The sequence below is a fragment of the Melanerpes formicivorus genome, unplaced genomic scaffold (genome assembly GCF_026170545.1).
Source record: "Melanerpes formicivorus ecotype bairdi unplaced genomic scaffold, bMelFor1.0.p_v2 SCAF_125, whole genome shotgun sequence".
Classification (NCBI taxonomy): Eukaryota; Metazoa; Chordata; class Aves; order Piciformes; family Picidae; genus Melanerpes; species Melanerpes formicivorus.
Genome location: NW_027142477.1, coordinates 1,318,553 through 1,327,874, shown reverse-complemented (window position 1 = coordinate 1,327,874; position 9,322 = coordinate 1,318,553).

Here is a 9,322-nt window from a genome sequence, read left to right as displayed (position 1 = left end):
CGGCTCCAGCCCTGCCCCAGCCCCAGCCCTGCCCCAGCCCCAGCCCCCAGCCCAGCCCCAGCCCTACCCCAGCCCTGCCCCAGACATAGCCCCCAGCCCAGCCCCAGACCTACCTCCTGCCCAGCCCCTACCCCGGCCCAGCCCCAGCCTGTCCGCAGCCCCGGGCCCCGCCCCAGCTCCAGCCCTGCCCCAGCCCCGGCCCCAGCCCAGCCCACAGCCCCGGCTCCAGCCCTGCCCCAGCCAGCCCCCAGCCCCGGCTTCAGCCCCCTGCCTAGCCCCAGCCCCTCCCTGGCCCTGCCCGCAGCCCAACCCCAGCCCCCAGAACAGTCTTGCCCCAGCCCCAGCCCCGGCCTCAGGCCTGCCCCAGCCCCAGCTCAGCCCACAGCCCTGGCCCCAGCCAAGCCCCAGCCCTGCCCCCAGCCCCAGCCTCAGCCCCGGTTCCAGCGCTGCCCCAGCCCCAGCTCCAGCCCCAGCCCCAGCCCCAGCCCTAGCCCCAGCTCCTATCCCAGCCCCAGCCCTTCCCCAGCCCTGCCCTAGCCCCAGCCCTAGCCCCAGCCCAGCCCCTGCCCTGGCTCCTGCCCCCAGCCTGGGCCCCAGCCCCATCCCCAGCCCTGCTCCCAGCCCCAGCCCCAGCCCCCAGAACTGTCCTGCCCCCGCCCCACTCCTGCCCCCAGCCCCGGCCGCAGACCCCTGGCCATCCCTAGCCCTGCCCCTGCCCCAGCCCCAGTCCCGCCCCCATCCCAGCCCCAGCCCTACCCCAGACCTGTTCCAGGCCCAGCCCCAGCCCCCAGCACCAGCTCCAGCCCCGGTCCCAGCCCAGCCCCAGCCCTGCCCCCAGCCCCCAGCCCCCCAGCCCAGCCTCAGCCCTGCCCCAGCCCTGTTCCAGCCCTGCCCCAACCCAGCCCCAGCTCAGCTCTAGCCCAGCCCCAGCCCTACCCCCAGCCCAGTCCCCAGCCGCGGCTCCAGCCCCCCAGCCCCGAACCCAGCACCAGCCCTACCCCAGTCCAGCCCTACCCTAGCCCTGGCCCCAGCCCAGACCCAGATCAACCCCAGCCCAGCCCCCAGTCCCTGCCCAAGCCTTGCCCCCAGCCCTGCCCCCAGCCCCAGCTCCAGCTCCGGCCCCAGTTCTGCCGCAGCCCCAGCCCTACCCCAGCCCTGCCCCAGACATAGCCCCCAGCCCTGCCCCAGCCCTGCCCCAGCCCTGTCCGCAGCCCCGGCCCCAGCCCCTGCCCAGCACTGCACCAGCCCAGCCCCAGCGCTGCCCCCAGCCCAGCCCCAGCCCTGCCCCAGCCCCCAGCCTCAGCCCAGCCCTGCCCCCAGCCCCAGCCCTAGCCCCAGCCCCAGCCCCAGCCCAGCCAACAGCCCCAGCTCCAGCCCTTCCCCCAGCCCAATCCACACCCCCCGACCCCAGCCCCCAGCCTAGCCCCAGCCCCTCCCCCAGCCCTGCCCGCAGCCCAGCCCCAGCCCCCTGGCCATCCCTAGCCCTGCCCCAACCCCAGCCCCAGTCCCGCCCCCATCCCTGCCCTAGTCCTAGCCCCAAGCCCTGCCCCAGCCCCAGCCCAGACCACAGCCCTAGCCCCAGCCCTGGCCCAGGCCAAGCCCCGGCCCCAGACCTGCCCCCAGGCCAGGCCTTAGCCCCGGCTCCAGACCCTGCCCCAGCCCCCAGCCCCAGCCCCGGCCCCAGCCCCGCTCCCAGCCCCAGCCCCAGCCCCCAGAACTGTCCTGCCCCAGCCCCACTCCTGCCCCCAGCCCCGGCCCGCAGACCCCTGGCCATCCCTAGCCCTGTACCAGCCCCAGCCCCAGTCCTGCCCCAATCCCAGCCCCAGCCCTACCCCAGACCTCTTCCAGCCCCAGCCCCAGCCCCGGCTCCAGCCCCCAGCACCGGCTCCAGCCCCTACCCCGGGCCCAGCCCCAGCCCTGCCCCCAGCCCCCAGCACCAGCCCCCGGCTCCAGCCCTGCCCCAGCCCCAGCCCTGCCCCAGCCCCAGCCCCCAGCCCAGCCCCAGCCCTACCCCAGCCCTGCCCCAGACATAGCCCCCAGCCCAGCCCCAGACCTACCTCCTGCCCAGCCCCTACCCCGGGCCCAGCCCCAGCCCTGTCCGCAGCCCCGGGCCCCGCCCCAGCTCCAGCCCTGCCCCAGCCCCGGCCCCAGCCCAGCCCACAGCCCCGGCTCCAGCCCTGCCCCAGCCAGCCCCCAGCCCCGGCTTCAGCCCCCTGCCTAGCCCCAGCCCCTCCCCTGGCCCTGCCCGCAGCCCAACCCCAGCCCCCAGAACAGTCTTGCCCCAGCCCCAGCCCCGGCCTCAGGCCTGCCCCAGCCCCAGCTCAGCCCACAGCCCCGGCTCCAGCCCTGCCCCAGCCCCAGCTCAGCCCACAGCCCTGGCCCCAGCCAAGCCCCAGCCCTGCCCCCAGCCCCAGCCTCAGCCCCGGTTCCAGCGCTGCCCCAGCCCCAGCTCCAGCCCCAGCCCCAGCCCCAGCCCTAGCCCCAGCTCCCATCCCAGCCCCAGCCCTTCCCCAGCCCTGCCCTAGCCCCAGCCCTAGCCCCAGCCCAGCCCCTGCCCTGGCTCCTGCCCCAGCCTGGGCCCCAGCCCCGTCCCCAGCCCTGCTCCCAGCCCCAGCCCCAGCCCCCAGAACTGTCCTGCCCCCCGCCCCACTCCTGCCCCCAGCCCCGGCCGCAGACCCCTGGCCATCCCTAGCCCTGCCCCTGCCCCAGCCCCAGTCCCGCCCCCCATCCCAGCCCCAGCCCTACCCCAGACCTGTTCCAGGCCCAGCCCCAGCCCCCAGCACCAGCTCCAGCCCCGGTCCCAGCCCAGCCCCAGCCCTGCCCCCAGCCCCCAGCCCCCAGCCCAGCCTCAGCCCTGCCCCAGCCCTGTTCCAGCCCTGCCCCCAACCCAGCCCCAGCTCAGCTCTAGCCCAGCCCCAGCCCTACCCCCAGCCCAGTCCCAGCCGCGGCTCCAGCCCCCAGCCCCGAACCCAGCACCAGCCCTACCCCAGTCCAGCCCTACCCTAGCCCTGGCCCCAGCCCAGACCCAGATCAACCCCAGACCAGCCCCCAGTCCCTGCCCAAGCCTTGCCCCCAGCCCTGCCCCCAGCCCCAGCCCCAGCTCCGGCCCCAGTTCTGCCGCAGCCCCCAGCCCTACCCCAGCCCTGCCCCAGACATAGCCCCCAGCCCTGCCCCAGCCCTGCCCCAGCCCAGGCCCCAGCCTCGGCCCCTGCTCAGCCCCAGCCCAGCCCCAGACCTACCTCCTGCCCAGCCCCTACCCCGGACCTAGCCCCAGCCCTGCCCGCAGCCAAGGCCCCAGCCCCGGCTCCAGCCCAGCCCACAGCCCTGGCTCCAGCCCTGCCCCAGCCTCAGCCTAGCCCCAGCCCCTCCCCCGGCCCTGCCCGCAGCCCAACCCCAGCCCCCAGAACAGTCTTGCCCCAGCTCCAGTCCCGGCCTCAGGCCTGCCCCAGCCCCAGCTCAGCCCACAGCCCCGGCCCTTGCTTGGCCCCAGCCCAGCCCCAGACCTACCTCCTGTTCAGCCACTACCCCGGGCCCAGCCCCCAGCCCTGGCCCCCAGCCCTGCCCCAGCCCCAGGTCAGCCCACAGCCCTGGCCCCAGCCCTGCCCCAGCCCTGCCCCCAGCCCCGGCCTCAGCCCCGGTTCCAGCCCTGCCCCAGCCCAAGCTCGAGCCCCAGCCCCGGCCCCCATCCCAGCCCCAGCCCTTCCCCAGCCCTGCCCTAGCCCCAGCCCTAGCCCCCAGCCCCAGCCCGAGCCCTGCTCCCAGCCCCAGCCCCAGCCCCCAGAACTGTCCTGCCCGGGCCCCACTCCTGCCCCTAGCCCTGGCCGCAGACCCCTGGCCATCCCTAGCCCTGTCCCAACCCCAGCCCCAGTCCCGCCCCCATCCCAGCCCCATCCCCAGCCCTACCCCTAGGCCCCGACCCCCCCGCCCAGCCCCAGCCTCTCCCCCGGCACTGCCCGCAGCCCAGCCCCAGCCACTAGAACAGTCCTGCCTCAGCCCCCAGCCCAGCCCCAGCCCCGGCCCCAGGCCTGCCTGCAGCCCTGCCCCAGCCCCGGCCCCAGCCCTGCCCCAGCCCTGCCCCAGCCCCGGCCCCAGCTCTGGCCCCAGCCCAGACCCAGCCGTGCCCCCAGCCCCGGCCCCAGCCCTGCCCCCAGCCCCCAGCACTGGCTCCAACCCCGGCCCCAGGCCCAGGCCTTAGCCCCGGCTCCAGAACCTGCCCCAGCCCCAGCCCCCAGCCCAGCCCCAGCCCTACCCCAGCCCTGCCCCAGACATAGCCCCCAGCCCTGATCCAGCCCTGCCCCAGCCCAGGCCCCAGCCTTGGCCCCTGCTCAGCCCCAGCCCAGCCCCAGACCTACCTCCTGCCCAGCCCTACCCCGGGCCCAGCCCCAGCCCTGCCTGCAGCCCCAGCCCCAGCCCTGCCCAGTCCCCAGCCGTGCCCCCAGCCCTGGCCCCAGACCCCTAGACATCCCTAGCCGTGCCCCAACCCCAGCCTCAGTCCCACCCCCATCCCAGCCCCAGCCCTACCCCCAGACTCCGGCCCCAGCCCAGTTCCAGCTCAGCTCTAGCCCAGCCCCAGCCCTACCCCCAGCCCAGTCCCAGCCGCGGCTCCCGCCCCCAGCCACGGACCCAGCACCAGCCCTACCCCAGTCCAGCCCTACCCTAGCCCTAGCCCCAGCCCAGACCCAGATCAACCCCAGCCCAGCCCCCAGTCCCTGCCCAAGCCTTGCCCCCAGCCCTGCCCCCCAGCTCCAGCTCCGGCCCCAGTTCTGCCGCAGCCCCAGCCCTACCCCAGCCCTGCCCCAGACATAGCCCCCCAGCCCTGCCCCAGCCCTGCCCCAGCCCTGTCCGCAGCCCCGGCCCCAGCCCCTGCCCAGCACTGCACCAGCCCAGCCCCAGCGCTGCCCCCAGCCCAGCCCCAGCCCTGCCCCAGCCCCAGCCTCAGCCCAGCCCTGCCCCCAGCCCCAGCCCTAGCCCCAGCCCCAGCCCCAGCCCAGCCAACAGCCCCAGCTCCAGCCCTTCCCCAGCCCAATCCACACCCCCGACCCCAGCCCCCAGCCTAGCCCCAGCCCCCTCCCCCAGCCCTGCCCGCAGCCCAGCCCCAGCCCCCTGGCCATCCCTAGCCCTGCCCCAACCCCAGCCCCAGTCCCGCCCCCATCCCAGCCCCAGCCCCAGCCCTTCCCCACCCCAGCCGTAGCCCTGCCCTAGTCCTAGCCCCAAGCCCTGCCCCAGCCCCAGCCCAGACCACAGCCCTAGCCCCAGCCCTGGCCCAGGCCAAGCCCCGGCCCCAGACCTGCCCCCAGGCCAGGCCTTAGCCCCGGCTCCAGACCCTGCCCCTGCCCCCAGCCCCAGCCCCTAGCCCCAGCCCCAGCCCCAGCCCAGCCAACAGCCCCAGCTCCAGCCCTTCCCCAGCCCAATCCACACCCCCGACCCCAGCCCCCAGCCTAGCCCCAGCCCCTCCCCCAGCCCTGCCCGCAAGCCCAGCCCCAGCCCCCTGGCCATCCCTAGCCCTGCCCCAACCCCAGCCCCAGTCCCGCCCCCATCCCAGCCCCAGCCCCAGCCCCAGCCCTTCCCCAGCCCAGCCGTAGCCCTGCCCTAGTCCTAGCCCCAAGCCCTGCCCCAGCCCCAGCCCAGACCACAGCCCTAGCCCCAGCCCTGGCCCAGGCCAAGCCCCGGCCCCAGACCTGCCCCCAGGCCAGGCCTTAGCCCCGGCTCCAGACCCTGCCCCAGCCCCCCAGCCCCAGCCCCGGCCCCAGCCCCGCTCCCAGCCCCAGCCCCAGCCCCCAGAACTGTCCTGCCCCCCAGCCCCGGCCGCAGACCCCTGGCCATCCCTAGCCCTGTACCAGCCCCAGCCCCAGTCCCGCCCCAATCCCAGCCCCAGCCCTACCCCAGACCTCTTCCAGCCCCAGCCCCAGCCCCGGCTCCAGCCCCCAGCACCGGCTCCAGCCCCTACCCCGGGCCCAGCCCCAGCCCTGCCCCCAGCCCCAGCACCAGCCCCGGCTCCAGCCCTGCCCCAGCCCCAGCCCTGCCCCAGCCCCAGCCCCCAGCCCAGCCCCAGCCCTACCCCAGCCCTGCCCCAGACATAGCCCCCAGCCCAGCCCCAGACCTACCTCCTGCCCAGCCCCTACCCCGGGCCCAGCCCCAGCCCTGTCCGCAGCCCCGGGCCCCGCCCCAGCTCCAGCCCTGCCCCAGCCCCGGCCCCAGCCCAGCCCACAGCCCCGGCTCCAGCCCTGCCCCAGCCAGCCCCCAGCCCCGGCTTCAGCCCCCTGCCTAGCCCCAGCCCCTCCCCTGGCCCTGCCCGCAGCCCAACCCCAGCCCCCAGAACAGTCTTGCCCCAGCCCCAGCCCCGGCCTCAGGCCTGCCCCAGCCCCAGCTCAGCCCACAGCCACGGCTCCAGCCCTGCCCCAGCACCAGCTCAGCCCACAGCCCTGGCCCCAGCCAAGCCCCAGCCCTGCCCCCAGCCCCAGCCTCAGCCCCGGTTCCAGCGCTGCCCCAGCCCCAGCTCCAGCCCCAGCCCCAGCCCCAGCCCTAGCCCCAGCTCCTATCCCAGCCCCAGCCCTTCCCCAGCCCTGCCCTAGCCCCAGCCCTAGCCCCAGCCCAGCCCCTGCCCTGGCTCCTGCCCCCAGCCTGGGCCCCAGCCCCATCCCCAGCCCTGCTCCCAGCCCCAGCCCCAGCCCCCAGAACTGTCCTGCCCCCCGCCCCACTCCTGCCCCCAGCCCCGGCCGCAGACCCCTGGCCATCCCTAGCCCTGCCCCTGCCCCAGCCCCAGTCCCGCCCCCATCCCAGCCCCAGCCCTACCCCAGACCTGTTCCAGGCCCAGCCCCAGCCCCCAGCACCAGCTCCAGCCCCGGTCCCAGCCCAGCCCCAGCCCTGCCCCCAGCCCCCAGCCCCCAGCCCAGCCTCAGCCCTGCCCCAGCCCTGTTCCAGCCCTGCCCCAACCCAGCCCCAGCTCAGCTCTAGCCCAGCCCCAGCCCTACCCCCAGCCCAGTCCCAGCCGCGGCTCCAGCCCCCAGCCCCGAACCCAGCACCAGCCCTACCCCAGTCCAGCCCTACCCTAGCCCTGGCCCCAGCCCAGACCCAGATCAACCCCAGCCCAGCCCCCAGTCCCTGCCCAAGCCTTGCCCCCAGCCCTGCCCCCAGCCCCAGCTCCAGCTCCGGCCCCAGTTCTGCCGCAGCCCCAGCCCTACCCCAGCCCTGCCCCAGACATAGCCCCCAGCCCTGCCCCAGCCCTGCCCCAGCCCTGTCCGCAGCCCCGGCCCCAGCCCCTGCCCAGCACTGCACCAGCCCAGCCCCAGCGCTGCCCCCAGCCCAGCCCCAGCCCTGCCCCAGCCCCAGCCTCAGCCCAGCCCTGCCCCCAGCCCCAGCCCTAGCCCCAGCCCCAGCCCCAGCCCAGCCAACAGCCCCAGCTCCAGCCCTTCCCCAGCCCAATCCACACCCCCGACCCCAGCCCCCAGCCTAGCCCCAGCCCCTCCCCCAGCCCTGCCCGCAGCCCAGCCCCAGCCCCCTGGCCATCCCTAGCCCTGCCCCAACCCCAGCCCCAGTCCCGCCCCCATCCCAGCCCCAGCCCCAGCCCCAGCCCTTCCCCAGCCCAGCCGTAGCCCTGCCCTAGTCCTAGCCCCAAGCCCTGCCCCAGCCCCAGCCCAGACCACAGCCCTAGCCCCAGCCCTGGCCCAGGCCAAGCCCCGGCCCCAGACCTGCCCCCAGGCCAGGCCTTAGCCCCGGCTCCAGACCCTGCCCCAGCCCCCAGCCCCAGCCCCGGCCCCAGCCCCGCTCCCAGCCCCAGCCCCAGCCCCCAGAACTGTCCTGCCCCAGCCCCACTCCTGCCCCCAGCCCCGGCCGCAGACCCCTGGCCATCCCTAGCCCTGTACCAGCCCCAGCCCCAGTCCTGCCCCAATCCCAGCCCCAGCCCTACCCCAGACCTCTTCCAGCCCCAGCCCCAGCCCCGGCTCCAGCCCCCAGCACCGGCTCCAGCCCCTACCCCGGGCCCAGCCCCAGCCCTGCCCCCAGCCCCAGCACCAGCCCCGGCTCCAGCCCTGCCCCAGCCCCAGCCCTGCCCCAGCCCCAGCCCCCAGCCCAGCCCCAGCCCTACCCCAGCCCTGCCCCAGACATAGCCCCCAGCCCAGCCCCAGACCTACCTCCTGCCCAGCCCCTACCCCGGGCCCAGCCCCAGCCCTGTCCGCAGCCCCGGGCCCCGCCCCAGCTCCAGCCCTGCCCCAGCCCCGGCCCCAGCCCAGCCCACAGCCCCGGCTCCAGCCCTGCCCCAGCCAGCCCCCAGCCCCGGCTTCAGCCCCCTGCCTAGCCCCAGCCCCTCCCCTGGCCCTGCCCGCAGCCCAACCCCAGCCCCCAGAACAGTCTTGCCCCAGCCCCAGCCCCGGCCTCAGGCCTGCCCCAGCCCCAGCTCAGCCCACAGCCCCGGCTCCAGCCCTGCCCCAGCCCCAGCTCAGCCCACAGCCCTGGCCCCAGCCAAGCCCCAGCCCTGCCCCCAGCCCCAGCCTCAGCCCCGGTTCCAGCGCTGCCCCAGCCCCAGCTCCAGCCCCAGCCCCAGCCCCAGCCCTAGCCCCAGCTCCCATCCCAGCCCCAGCCCTTCCCCAGCCCTGCCCTAGCCCCAGCCCTAGCCCCAGCCCAGCCCCTGCCCTGGCTCCTGCCCCCAGCCTGGGCCCCAGCCCCGTCCCCAGCCCTGCTCCCAGCCCCAGCCCCAGCCCCCAGAACTGTCCTGCCCCCGCCCCACTCCTGCCCCCAGCCCCGGCCGCAGACCCCTGGCCATCCCTAGCCCTGCCCCTGCCCCAGCCCCAGTCCCGCCCCCCATCCCAGCCCCAGCCCTACCCCAGACCTGTTCCAGGCCCAGCCCCAGCCCCCAGCACCAGCTCCAGCCCCGGTCCCAGCCCAGCCCCAGCCCTGCCCCCAGCCCCCAGCCCCCAGCCCAGCCTCAGCCCTGCCCCAGCCCTGTTCCAGCCCTGCCCCAACCCAGCCCCAGCTCAGCTCTAGCCCAGCCCCAGCCCTACCCCCAGCCCAGTCCCAGCCGCGGCTCCAGCCCCCAGCCCCGAACCCAGCACCAGCCCTACCCCAGTCCAGCCCTACCCTAGCCCTGGCCCCAGCCCAGACCCAGATCAACCCCAGCCCAGCCCCCAGTCCCTGCCCAAGCCTTGCCCCCAGCCCTGCCCCCAGCCCCAGCCCCAGCTCCGGCCCCAGTTCTGCCGCAGCCCCAGCCCTACCCCAGCCCTGCCCCAGACATAGCCCCCAGCCCTGCCCCAGCCCTGCCCCAGCCCAGGCCCCAGCCTCGGCCCCTGCTCAGCCCCAGCCCAGCCCCAGACCTACCTCCTGCCCAGCC